This window comes from Chrysochloris asiatica, unplaced genomic scaffold (genome assembly GCF_000296735.1).
Source record: "Chrysochloris asiatica unplaced genomic scaffold, ChrAsi1.0 scaffold00042, whole genome shotgun sequence".
NCBI classification, from domain to species: Eukaryota; Metazoa; Chordata; class Mammalia; order Afrosoricida; family Chrysochloridae; genus Chrysochloris; species Chrysochloris asiatica.
The window spans coordinates 16,695,206-16,707,731 of record NW_006408560.1 but is presented as its reverse complement, the minus strand read 5'-3'; the positions used below and the strand labels follow the sequence as shown (position 1 = coordinate 16,707,731).

The window sequence follows — 12,526 nt, the reverse complement described above, 5'->3', positions numbered from 1 at the left end:
TGCTTTTCTAAAATTTGTCCATTTCTTCTAGATTCTCAAATTTATTGGAATGCAATTCTTCCCAATATTGTTGTTGTTTTTATTTCATTTGGTTCATTTGTACCATCACCCATATCTTTTATGCATGTTATTTGCATCTTCTGTTTTTTTCTATTGTCAGATTTGCCAATGGTTTGATAATTTTATTAATTCTTCCAAAGAATAAACTTTTTGTCTTGTTGATTCTTTGTATTGTTTTTCTGTTTTCTAATTCATTTATTTCTGCTCTAATCTTTATGATCTATTTTTTTCAGGCAGCTGCAGACTTAATCTGCTGCTGTTTTTCTAATTGCTGGAGATGTTGTACTAATGTGTTTATTTTGGTTCTTCCTTCTTTTTGGATGTATGCATTCATTGTTATAAATTGTCCTCTAAGCATTGCTCTTTTGTGTAGCTAAGGTTTTGATTTGTTGTTATTTAATTTGACTCAAGGAATTTTTTTAATGTCAATTTTTGTTTATTCTTATCCAGAAGCTGTTGTTGTTGTTAAGTTCCATCAAGTCAGTTCTGACTCACAGCAACCCTGGAAAGAGTTTCCAAGAAGCAGCTGGTGAGTTTGAGCCACCTACCTTGCAGCTGTTGGGAGAAAGATGAGGCTTTCTACTCCCGTAAAGATTTACACCCTCGGAAACCCTGTACAGGGTCGCTATGGGTCAGAACCCACTCGACGGCACTTAACAACAACAGCAACCTTGCAGCTGAGTGCTTATCCTACAGCGGGACTTAATTAGGGTGTTTTTCAATGTCCATGTATTTAATTTTTTTCCTTGATCATCCTTTGTTGATTTCTATTATAGCATTAGGATCTGAAAAGATGCTCTGAGTATTTCTATGTTTTAAATTTATTAAGGCTTGCTTTGTGGCTTAAAATATGGTCTATTCTGGAGAATATTCAATGTGCACTGGAAAAAAATGTGTATTGTACTGTTGGGTTAAGTGCTTTATATAAGTCTATAAGGTCAAGTTTGTAGATATGTTCTTTAGTTCTTTTGTATCTTTGCTGAGTTTCTTTCTAGTTATACTGTCTTTCATTGAAAGTGGTGTATTAAAATCTACTATTATGTAGTCTATTTCTGTGTTCAATTTCACTAGAGTTTGAATTTGAGGTTCTTTTATTGGAGCATAGATATTTATTATGATTATATATTCTTGTTCCAAAGTTTCTTTAATCATGAGATAATGGCCTTCTTTGCCTCTTATGTTGGCTTTTGCCTTAATGTTTATTTTATCAAAGATTCATATTACCATTCATATTACTACTCTTGCTTGGTTTTGTTTGTCATTTGCTTGATATATTTCTTTTCATCCTTTGATTTTAAATCTACTTTTTTTTTTCTGTATAATGTGTATCTTTTGTAGACAGCATATTGAATTTATCTTGTTTCCTTATCTATTCTGCTGCTCTCTATCTCTTGATTAGTGCATTTAATCCAATGACACTCAATGTAATTATTGATAGGTATGAGCTCTGGTATCATAGTGGTTACAAGTTGGGCTGCCAACCTCAAGATCAGCAATTCAAAACTACCAGGGGTTCCAGGGGAGAAAGATGAGGCATTCTGCTCCCATAAAGATTTACAGCCTCAGGAACCCTATGCAGGGTCACTATGAGTCAGAACCGACTTCATGGTACTTAACAACAACATGAGCTTATTGCGGTTTATTTACGTTCAAGCCTAGAATGGAGAATCTTGCATATCTGGTTGCCAAGAGACTGAAAAAGTGTTCAGGGCACAGTCCAACAGGCTTTGTTTTTTTACAGAAAATGATGGTTTCAAACAGGGAAACATCCTGACGAGAACAAGAACAGTGGTTGTTCTCAGTGGTGGCTGGCTGACAGTCAAGATTCTGTGCCAAGAGGCTATTTTGGGTCCCTTTTATACTATGTGGCAAACAAGGCTCATATTCCAGGAAAGAGGAAAGGGGTTGGCATGAGAGGAATCCTGTCTCCAGTCAAAACTTGAGAAAAAACAGTAAAACAGCCAGTGCCAGCTGCTTACTACTCCTTAGTAGATACATAATACATAGCTAATCCATGGGAACACAGAATTTCAGTATATAGGGTCAGGGATATAAATTAGAAGGGTAGAGAGGGAAAATGACAGGGCATTTCTCCTGGGTTAACATGGGTGTGGCCATTTGGGAACATTCAGTTTTTGTCCTTATACTCCACTTCAATGGCCCTAAATGGTCCTTACAATCTTACCATCATTCTTCTTCATAATCCCTTTGGCTTGGGCATTGAAGTGTTGTAAGCAAAGACCACAACAGCAATACATACTATAACAAAGCACTATCCCCACATACAAATTCCCCATGATAGATAGGAGCATAAGGCACCCTGAAGCCCAGGTGTTGGTGTTCACATGAGTGATTTCCCACAGCAAGCCAACCGCAGAAGAGGTGGGGAATTCCCCACATATCCAGAAATCTCATTGGTTCCTTGCATCAGCAATCATGGTTCCCTAGCTGGCGAAGATGCATTATTGCAGACACTAAAGATGAAAGGATATAAAGGTGAGTGATATCAACAAAGATGCAAGGTTTTGGCAGTGGGGGATGGAACCAATTGTATGCCTACAACAAGGGACCAAAAAACTGAACCATTGGGGGGCCTGGCTGCACTTCTTCCAACACAGATTGGTTTGTTTTTCAGGCCTTCCATGGTACTTTTAGTATTCTTCTCAAACAGCAAAATTCTTCTACGGTTTTTCTTATTCATTATTCAATGCATATGAGTCCATTGAAAATACCATGGCTTGGGTCAGGAGCAATTTAGTCCTCAAACTAACATCTTTGCTCTTGAATACTTTAAAGAAGTTTTGTGCAGCAGATTTTCCTAATGCAATACATTGATTTCTTGACTCCTGCTTCCATGAGTGTTGATGATGGAGCCAAGCAAAATGAACTCTTGGACAACAGCAATCTTTTCTCCATTTATCATGATATTACTTATTGGTCCAGTGGAGAGGATTTTTGTTTTCTTTACATTGAAGTGAAACCCATACTGAAAGCTGTTGTCTTTGAGCTTCACCATTAAGTATTTTAAGTCCTCTTCATTTTCAGCAAGCCAAGTTGTATCATCTGCGTATTGTTAATGAGACTTCCTCCAATCCTGATGCCAGATTCTTCTTTATATAATCCAGCAAATAATTCTCCAATTATTTGCTCAGCATACAGATTGAATAAATATGGTGAAAGAATACAACCTTGGTGCACACCTTTCCTGATGTCAAACCATTCAGTATCTTTTGTTCTATTTGAACGATGACCTCTTAGTTTATGTACAGGTTCCTCAGGAGAACAATTAAATATTCTGGAATACCCATTTTCTGCAATGTGGACCATAGCTTGTCATGATCCACACAGTTAAAAAAGCCTTTTCAATCAATAAAGCACTGGTAAATCATATCAGGATAAATTGTGAAAAGATCAAAGTTGTCAAAGACTTCATTTTGCTCAAATCAACCATCAATACTTATGGAAGTAGCAGTCAAGAAATCAAACAATGTATTACATTAAGAAAATTTGTTGCACAAGACCTGTTTAAAGTGTTCAAGAGCAAAGATGTCAATTTGAGGACTAAGGTACACTTGACCCAAGCCATGGTATTTTCAATAACATCACATACATGTGAAAGTTGGACAACGAATAAAGAAGACCATAGAAGAATTAATGCATTTGAGGTATGGTGCTGGAGGAGAATATTAAAAGTACCATGGACTGCCAAAAGAACAAACAAATCTGTGTTGGAAGAAGGGCAGCCAGAATACTCCTTAGAAGTCAGGATGGCCAGACTTCGACTCTCATATTTCAGACATATTATCAGAAGGGACCAATCCCCGGAGAAGGACATCATGCTTAGCAAAGTGGAGGATCAGTGAAAAAGAAGAATACCCTAAATTAGATGGATTGGCACAGTGACAGCAGCATTGGGCTCAAGTGTAGCAAGACCTGGCGGTTGGAACAGGACTGTGCAGTGTTTCATTCTGTTGTGCATAAGGTCACTATGAGTCGGTACCAACTTAACAACACATAACAACAATATCCTACATAGCCACACCAGAAGTATATATGATGGTGGTAGTTACGTGCTGTGGAGTGGGTTTTTGATTCATAGAGACCCTGTATAGGGTTTCCAAGGCTGTTAATCTTGACAGGATCAGAAAACCTCATTTTCGCCTGCAGAACAGCTGATTGTTTTGAACTGCTGATCTTGAGATTAGCAGTCCGATTCATAATCACTATACTACCAGAGCTCCTTAGGAGTATATATTTTTGTTTGTGTATATACATATGTATGTGTGTGTATATACATGTTTGTGTATATACATATATACATATGTATGTGTGTTGATATATATGTATACACATATGTATGTATAAGTGTACATGTGTATATATACACATATATATGTGTGTTGATATATATACATATATGTATGTATAAGTGTACATGTGTATATATGTGTACACATATATATGTATAAGTGTACACACACACATATGTATCATATACATACTTACATACAGAGAAAGAGTTTTGATATGGTGCTGCAGGATAATGCACAGGACTATAAGGTCTGTTTAAACTGCAAGGTCAGTGGTTTAAGCTCACCATCTACTCCTCGGTAACCTTTATAGGGTCACTAGGGAGTCCTGGTGTGGTGCAATGTCACCTTGAACTGCAAAGTTGGCAGTTTAAGCTCAGCAGCCACTCCTTGGAAACCTTATACAGCGTCACTATGGGTCAGAACCAACTGGATGGCACTTAACAATAAGCAACAACAACAAATGAGTCAGAACCAGCTCAATGGCACTTAACAGTAACAACATAAAGAGAAATTCATATCAAGGAAATGATTCACAGTTGTAGAGGTTTGGGTCAGATAAACCAAGATTAACAGGTAGACAGATGCAGCACACAGGCAGGTCTGGCAGGCAGTCAGACTGCTGAAGGCTCTCAGAATCATCAAGTAACAAAGCAAAGTTAATGGTTGGAAGATGAGCCAAATATAACATCCAGACTCAGATGGAAGCAAACACACTTTGCCTAAGTGTCTAATATATTGGAAGCCAGTCACACCCCAAGGAAGCATTCCTTCAGTGATTGGCTTCTTGTAGCCAGTCTTCATAGAGTATATTATATTATATTATATTATATTATATTATGCTATATCTCATTATATTGTATTATATTATATTATATCTCATTATGTGAATTTCTACTACCAAACCACTGAGAATTCTGGCCCAGTCTAGTTGACAAAATAACTTAACCATCACACTAGTATTGAGAAATTTATCTTCAAGTTCACTAATTTGACCTTTCATTTATTCAAATTGTCTCCTTTGCCCTTTCAAAGTATTGTCAGTTTCTGAAATCTAAGTATTAATCTGGATTTCAATTTGCAGTGTTTGTATGTTTACCACTCATGTAACTCAGTCTAGAATGGGTTCAGCTAATGTTGGTTGATGTCATTGATCTGATGAATAGGAGTTGGCATTGGCTCTTGCCCAGTGGGTGGATTGTGAAGGGTACAGTTGTGGCTTGGCTGTTTGGGTAAGATTGCTATCCCCTGTCAAATGAGGCAAGAAGAGAAAATATACAGACAAGAGGGAGGAAAACAAATAAACAATAGCAAAAAGGAAAATAGTAAAGGGAAGGGGCGTGAAAAAAGCATATAACAGCTAGAAAAATAATCCAAAAATCAAAAATAGAAAAGAGGGAGAGGAAAATAGAAAATAAAATAATTAAAACACAGAAAAGAAAATAGAAAGAAAAAGAACTAAACACAATTAGGGAATAAGATGAATAAAAGGGAATGGGAAAGAAAAATAACAGAAAGAAAGAAATAACAGCAATTGGGAAAGAGAAGCAGAAAAAGAAAAAAATGAAAGCAGGGACAGAAAGCAAGGGAAAACAAAGAGAGCAATAAGCTGAATAAATAAGCAAAAACAATGAAAAGAAAAATCTAAGGTAGATGCTAGACACAGAGAGGAGAAAATTCTGGGTTCTCCTGCCAGCCATGGAGCTCAAGTCATGGTTGGGCAAGGGATGTTCCCAAACCCTAGATGAAGTTCCTGCAGGACTAAATGTTGTCTGTTTTGGGCATCCAATCCAGAAGTAGTTTGTGCAAAGCCCAATGAAGCTGAGAGATCAAGTTATTTCCATCCTACAAGGAAGCCAATGGTGAAGGTTCTCCTAGTTTAGAGGCTGGCCAGAACCAGCTCTGCAGGTCTGGAGAAGGTCACACCTAATTCCAGGTGTCTGGGTTGGTTCTACGAAATCCCTACTGACTTTGATGTGTCTCTAAGTGCCCAGAAAACCTGATTTTTACTGTGAGTGTACATGGGCTGTAGTTGGTGATGCTTCTAGTCACCAGGGTAACGTGGGTTCAAGATAGAATTTCACACCTTTCCACCAATAATCAGTATGGCTTTGCATCCCCTACTGCCCTCTTGCCTTCAAAGCCACCTGCGAAAGTTCAAGATGTCTGCACTGTGCCTGGCATAGATAATGTGTATCCTCTTCCCTTCCCACCCCTTGAATTCCCCACCATGTGTCTGTTCAGCTGCTTCTCCTAGTTAGGACTAGTCTAGGGCTGGCCAGGACCAACTCTGCAAGTTTGGATCAGGACTTAGCTGAATCCAAGTACCAGGGTTGGTGCAGATAGCTCCCCACTCACTTGGGTGAGACTCACAACTGTGGTGCTCACCTCTGCATCTGCAACAACCAGGAGAGTTGGAACTTCATTAGTGGTATATGCAGGAGGGGGCAGGACACACTTCTGGTCACCAGTAAATTGTGGGGGGGAAAAAATGTACTTTTATCTCCATGAATCACTGGTTTGTTTCTGCAATGCCAATACACTGTCTTGTCTCTGAAGTTACTCATAAAATTTTAAGATGGCTGCACTGCATCTGGTCAGCGGCCATAGGTTAATAGTCTGTCTCTTTTTTTTCTGTGTATGTTCAGTTTTCTCTTCTAGCATTCTATCCACTTATCCCTTCATTGAAGCTCAGTGTTCCTGGACTATCATCTATATCTGTTTCACTTGGTTTTCCTTATCTGTTTTGTAGAGGGTCTGTATAACTTTACAGTATAGTCTGCTATCTTGTCATCTCTATCAGATCTTTCACTTTCAAAAATATTATTATAAGCTAACCACGGCCATGTTAAGTTTTGACATCTACAAATAAACTTTTGCTTTGATGACTTTCTGAAACACTTAACCACATATTACAACAGAAATATGGACTATATTGAAGTTATGAAAAGTACTATGATATTTTGAACTTGGAGTCTATGAGACTGAATAGAGATTTCCAGAACTCTGCTGTAGAAGGTAATGGATTTCAAAAATTATAACTAATTTAAAACTGAGAGGAAAAGGAACTAGTCACTGAATAGACTAAAATGCTACTATGGGTTTTTACATGGGAAATTGTAAGTGTTGCAAGGTTCTATTTTCTGGATATTAGAAATTATTTTTTCTCCTATCTTCTAAGTTGCTTAACGAATGGATTTGTTGTTTTTACATCTTAAAGTGCTTATTTTTCTAGGTACAGAAATCTTAAGGTCTTGATTATGTAGGTTGTTTTAGGGAATTGACATAAAATTGCTGATATTCTGTTCTACCTCTGGTTTTCATGAAAGTTGGGGTAACCCACACAGGCCATTGCCTCTTGGTGCCATTTAAACCTTATTGTTGTTAGGTGCCATCAAGTCAGTGCTGACTCATAGCGACCTTATGCACAGCAGAATGAAACACTGTCTGATCCTAGGCCAACCTCACTATTGTTGCCACACTTGAGCCCATTGATGCTGCCACTTGGCCAATCCATCTCTCTGGGGGTCTTCCTCTTTTTCTCTAACCCTCCACCTTACAAAACATGATATCCTTCTCCAGTGACTGGTCTCTCCTGAGTCTTGGAAAATACTCAAAATACAATTGGGAAAGAGCTATTTCCCCAAAGCGGAGATGATTTTAATAATGTCAGTAGAATTAAGCTTTCGGGACTTTCATTAGCTGACAGACACAACTCAAAATGAGGAGAAATAGCTGCAAACATCCATTAATAATCAGAACATGGAATATATGAAGTATGAATTTAGGAAAATTAGAAGTTGTCAAAAGTGACATGGAATTTATAAAGATTGATATCCTAAGCATTAGTAAGTTGTAATTGACTGGTATTGGCCATTTTGAATCACATAATCCTACAGTTTACTATGCCAGGAACAACAAAGTCAAGAGGAATGGAGTCACGCACACCATCATAAAGAACATTGAAAAATCTATCTTGAAATACAATGCTGACTCTGATAGGATAATAACCATATGCATACAAGCAAGACCAAATAATACACTATTATTAAAATTTAAGGATTAACCATTAGAGTCAGTGATTATGAAACTGAAGAATTCTGTGAAAATCTTCAGTCTGACATCAAGCAAACATGCAATCAAGATGCAAGGATAATTACCAGTGATTGGAATGTGAAATTTGAAAATGTAGAGAAAGAATCAGAAGTTGGGAAATATTACCTTAGTGATAGAAACAATGCTGGAGATCACATAAAAGAATTTTGCAAAACCAAAGATTTATTCATTGCAAATAACATTTTTCAATAAAATGAAAGGTGACTATACATCTGGCCCTCACCAGATGGAATACATAGGAATAAAATTGACTACATTTGTGGAAAAATATGATACAGAAGCTCAAGATCATCAATAAAAACAAAGTCAGGGACTGACTATGGAACAGATCATCAACTACTCATGTGCAAGTTCAAGCTGAAGCTGAAGAAAATATAAACAACTTCACAAGAGCCAAAGTATGATCTTAAATATGCCCCACCTGAATTTAAGGACAATCTTAAGGACAGAATTGATACATTAGACACTAATGACCTAAGATCAGAACAGCTGTGGGATGACATAAAGAACATCATGCATGAAGAAAGCAAAAAGCCATTAAAAAGACAAGAAAAAAGACCAAAATGAATTTCAGAAGAGATTCCGAAACTTTCTCTTGAGCATAAACCAGAAGCTAAACCAACTGGAAGAAATGAGGAAGTAAAACATCTGAACATAAAGTTTCAAAGAGCAGCTTGAGGACACAAGGTCAAGTATTATATTGAGATGTACAAAGACATGGAGTTCAAAAAACAGAAGGGAAGAACACACTCAGCATTTCTCAAGCTGAAAGAATTGAAGAAAAAAATCAAGCCTTGTCTTACAAAATTGAAGGATTCTATGGTCATAATATTGAATGATGCAGAAAGCATCCAAAGAAGATGGAAGGTATATACAGAGTCACTGTACCAAAAGAAATGATCAATGTTCAACCATTTCAAGAGGTAGTATATGATCAAGAACCTATGGTACTAAAGGAAGAAGTCCTTCAGCTACACTAAAAGCATTGGTGAAAAACAAAGTCTCAGGAATTGACAGAATACAAAGTGAAAAATTTCAACAAACTGATGAAGCACCTAAGTTCACTTATCTATTCTAAGAAATTTGGAAGACAGATACTTGGCCAACCGATTGGAAGAGATCCATATTTGTGCCCATTCCAAAGAGAGGTAACCAAACTGAATGCAGAAATCATCAAACATTATCATTAATATCACATGCAAGTACAATTTTGCTGAAGATAATTTTAAAATTACTGAAACAGTACATCAACAGGGAACTTCCAGAAATTCAAATTTGATTCAGAAGAGGAGGTGGAATGAAGGATATCATTACTGATGAATCTTGACTAAAGCAGAGAATATAGGACTATACAAAGGCTTTCAATAGTGTGGATCATGAGAAGCTCTGAGTATCATTGTGAAGAAGGGGTATTCCAGAAAATTTAATAGTGTGCATGAGGAGCCTATACATAATGAGGCAGTTGTTTGAACAAAACAAGGAAATACTGAATAGTTTAAAATCAGGAAAGATATGTGTCAGGGTTGTATTATTTCACCGCAGAATACTTATTCAATCTGTATGCTAAGCAAACTATACGAGAAGCTGGATTATATGAAGAACACGACATCAGGATTGGAGGAACACTCATTAAAAGCCTGAGATATGCAGATGATATGGCCTTTCTTGCTGAAAGCAAAGAGGACTTAATATACTTATTGATGAAGATCAAAGGTATGGATTGTACCTCAATGTAAAGAAAACAAAAATCCTCACAACTGGACTAACAATTAATATCATGATAAATGGAGAAAAGATTGATCTTGTGAAAGACTTCATTTGCTTGTATTCACAATCCACATGCATGAAATCAGTCATCAAGAAATCTGCTGCACAAGACATCTTTGAACTGTTCAAGAGCTAAAATATCAATTTCAGAATTAAGATGAATCCGACCCAAGCCTTGGTATTTTCAATAGCTTCATATGCATGTGAAAGTTGGACAATGAATAAGGAAGACTGTAGAATAATTAATGCATTTGAGTCATGGTTTCAGAGAAGATTATTGAAAGTGCCATGGACTGCCAGAAGAACAAACAAATCTGGTTGGAATAAGTACAACTAGAATGCTCCTTAGAAGTGAGGATAACCAGACTTGTCTCTCATACTTTGGAAATGTAATCATGTGGGGCCAGTCCATAGAGATGGACATCATGCTTGTTAAAGTGTATGGTCAGCAAAAAAAGAGGAAGACCCTTAAGGATATGGATTGACACAGTGGCAGCAACAATGGGCTCAAGTGTAACAGCACTTATGAGGATGATGCCAGCCTGGGCATTGTTTCATTCTGTTGTGCATAGAATCACTATAATTCAGAATTGACTAGACAGCACCTAGGAACAACAAAAATAGTCATTTTTAGTCAATGTCAGGAAAAACTAGTAAGGCCATTTTACTCTGAGGATTGTGCTCTTTTGAATTCCATATATTTAGAGAAACAGATGGGTCAAACCAAAAAAAAGAAAGCTAAGGGGAAAACACAAACCCACTCCCACCGAATCAATTACAGCTCATAGCCACCCTATAGGACAGTGTAGAACTGCTCTTTAATGTTTCCAAGACGTTAAATTTTATAGGAAAAGACACTCTTATCTTTCTTCTGCTGAGTGACTGGTGGGTTTAAACCTTTGACAGACCTTGTGGCTAGCAACCTAATGCCATTACACCTCCAGGGCTCCTCAGCAATCATTTTAATTAGTCTTGAAGACAATGATATATGAAATGTGTGTTTAATGGTCATGATCAAACTATCACCCTTTCTTGCTAAATGAAAATTATGTACCTTGAAACTAAATCCTAAAAGGATATTGACCTGGCTTCCGGTGCTTCCCTGACCAGGCAACACAGGTACGCAGGCTCTGAAGAAAGCGGGTGGGTGGTATCGCACAGGGGAGGCCCCCGCCGGGTAGAAAGACAGCCTTTGGGCAAACATAAGACTTTAGGCTTCAACATTATGAACTTGCTTTTTTTAAAGGATCAAACTGCTGAGGAGTTACAGGCATTTTCAGCTTCCGCCTGCCTGCACTCAGATCCCACTCCAGGGACTGCCTCCACCCACTGCAGAGCTTGGAGTGCTGGGCTTGAGTGGACCCGTTCAGAGGGTGGACGCTCCCAGAGAGTGAGCGGGGCCACAGGAACTAACATAGTCCTTCCCAGGGGGGCCTCATTGCCACGGTAGGCATTATCGGCGTGGATATAGGGAAAATTGGGATGCCCACGGCACAGGGAGACAGAGAGGCATTTTTGACATCATCAGACACAGACGCCATCTGCCTGAAGCCACTACCCCCGCCCTCCACTCCCTTGGTCTAGGCCAGCCCTCTGCTCAGCATCCGAGATTCAGGCCCCCACCAAACGCAGGCCAGCCCAAGCTGAGATGCCTTGAGTTGTTTTTTACCACCAGTAAAAAAGCAGTCCTGCTGTGGCTCTGTGGGTTAATGCTCCAGACTGCAAAGATTTTTGAACTGTAAGGCTGGTGGTTTGAGCTCACCAGCTACTCCTTGGAAACCCTATGCTGGGTCGCTGTGGGTCATGATCCACTCCACAGCATATCAACAAGGAGAGGAGCTCAGAAGGGACTGAAAGAGAGTTAGGACATTAAAGACTTATATTAAGCTACAGATTTTTTTCTTTTATTTTCCTTTTTTGCTCTATTTCTTCTGCCCTTCCCCTCCATTTTGTTTGTTTGTTTGTTTGTTTCCCTTGGTGTGATTAGAGACTGTCATAGTCAATTTTGTTTTTGCTGGTACTGCATTATTTTTTTTTTCTCTCATTATTTTTTTTTGTTTTGGTTTTGTTTTCTACCCAACTAGTGTTGTTTGGCTGTCACATAGCCTCCCTTCTGCTATTGGAGGACTCTTTGTCTCCCTACATTACACAAAAAGAGTCAGCAACTGCTGCCAAATAGCCAAGCTGCCATAACACTTTATTAAACACCAAAACCCAGGCAAGAACCAATACCAGCTGCCATATACCAGGGAAATAGGCAACACTTTTGAAAG

General features: G+C 38.2%; 1 pseudogene; it reads right to left on the bottom strand.

Moving 5' to 3' along the window:
- The window catches only part of LOC102821266, a 113,976-nt pseudogene that overhangs the window by 29,574 nt on the left and 71,876 nt on the right, over positions 1-12,526 (bottom strand).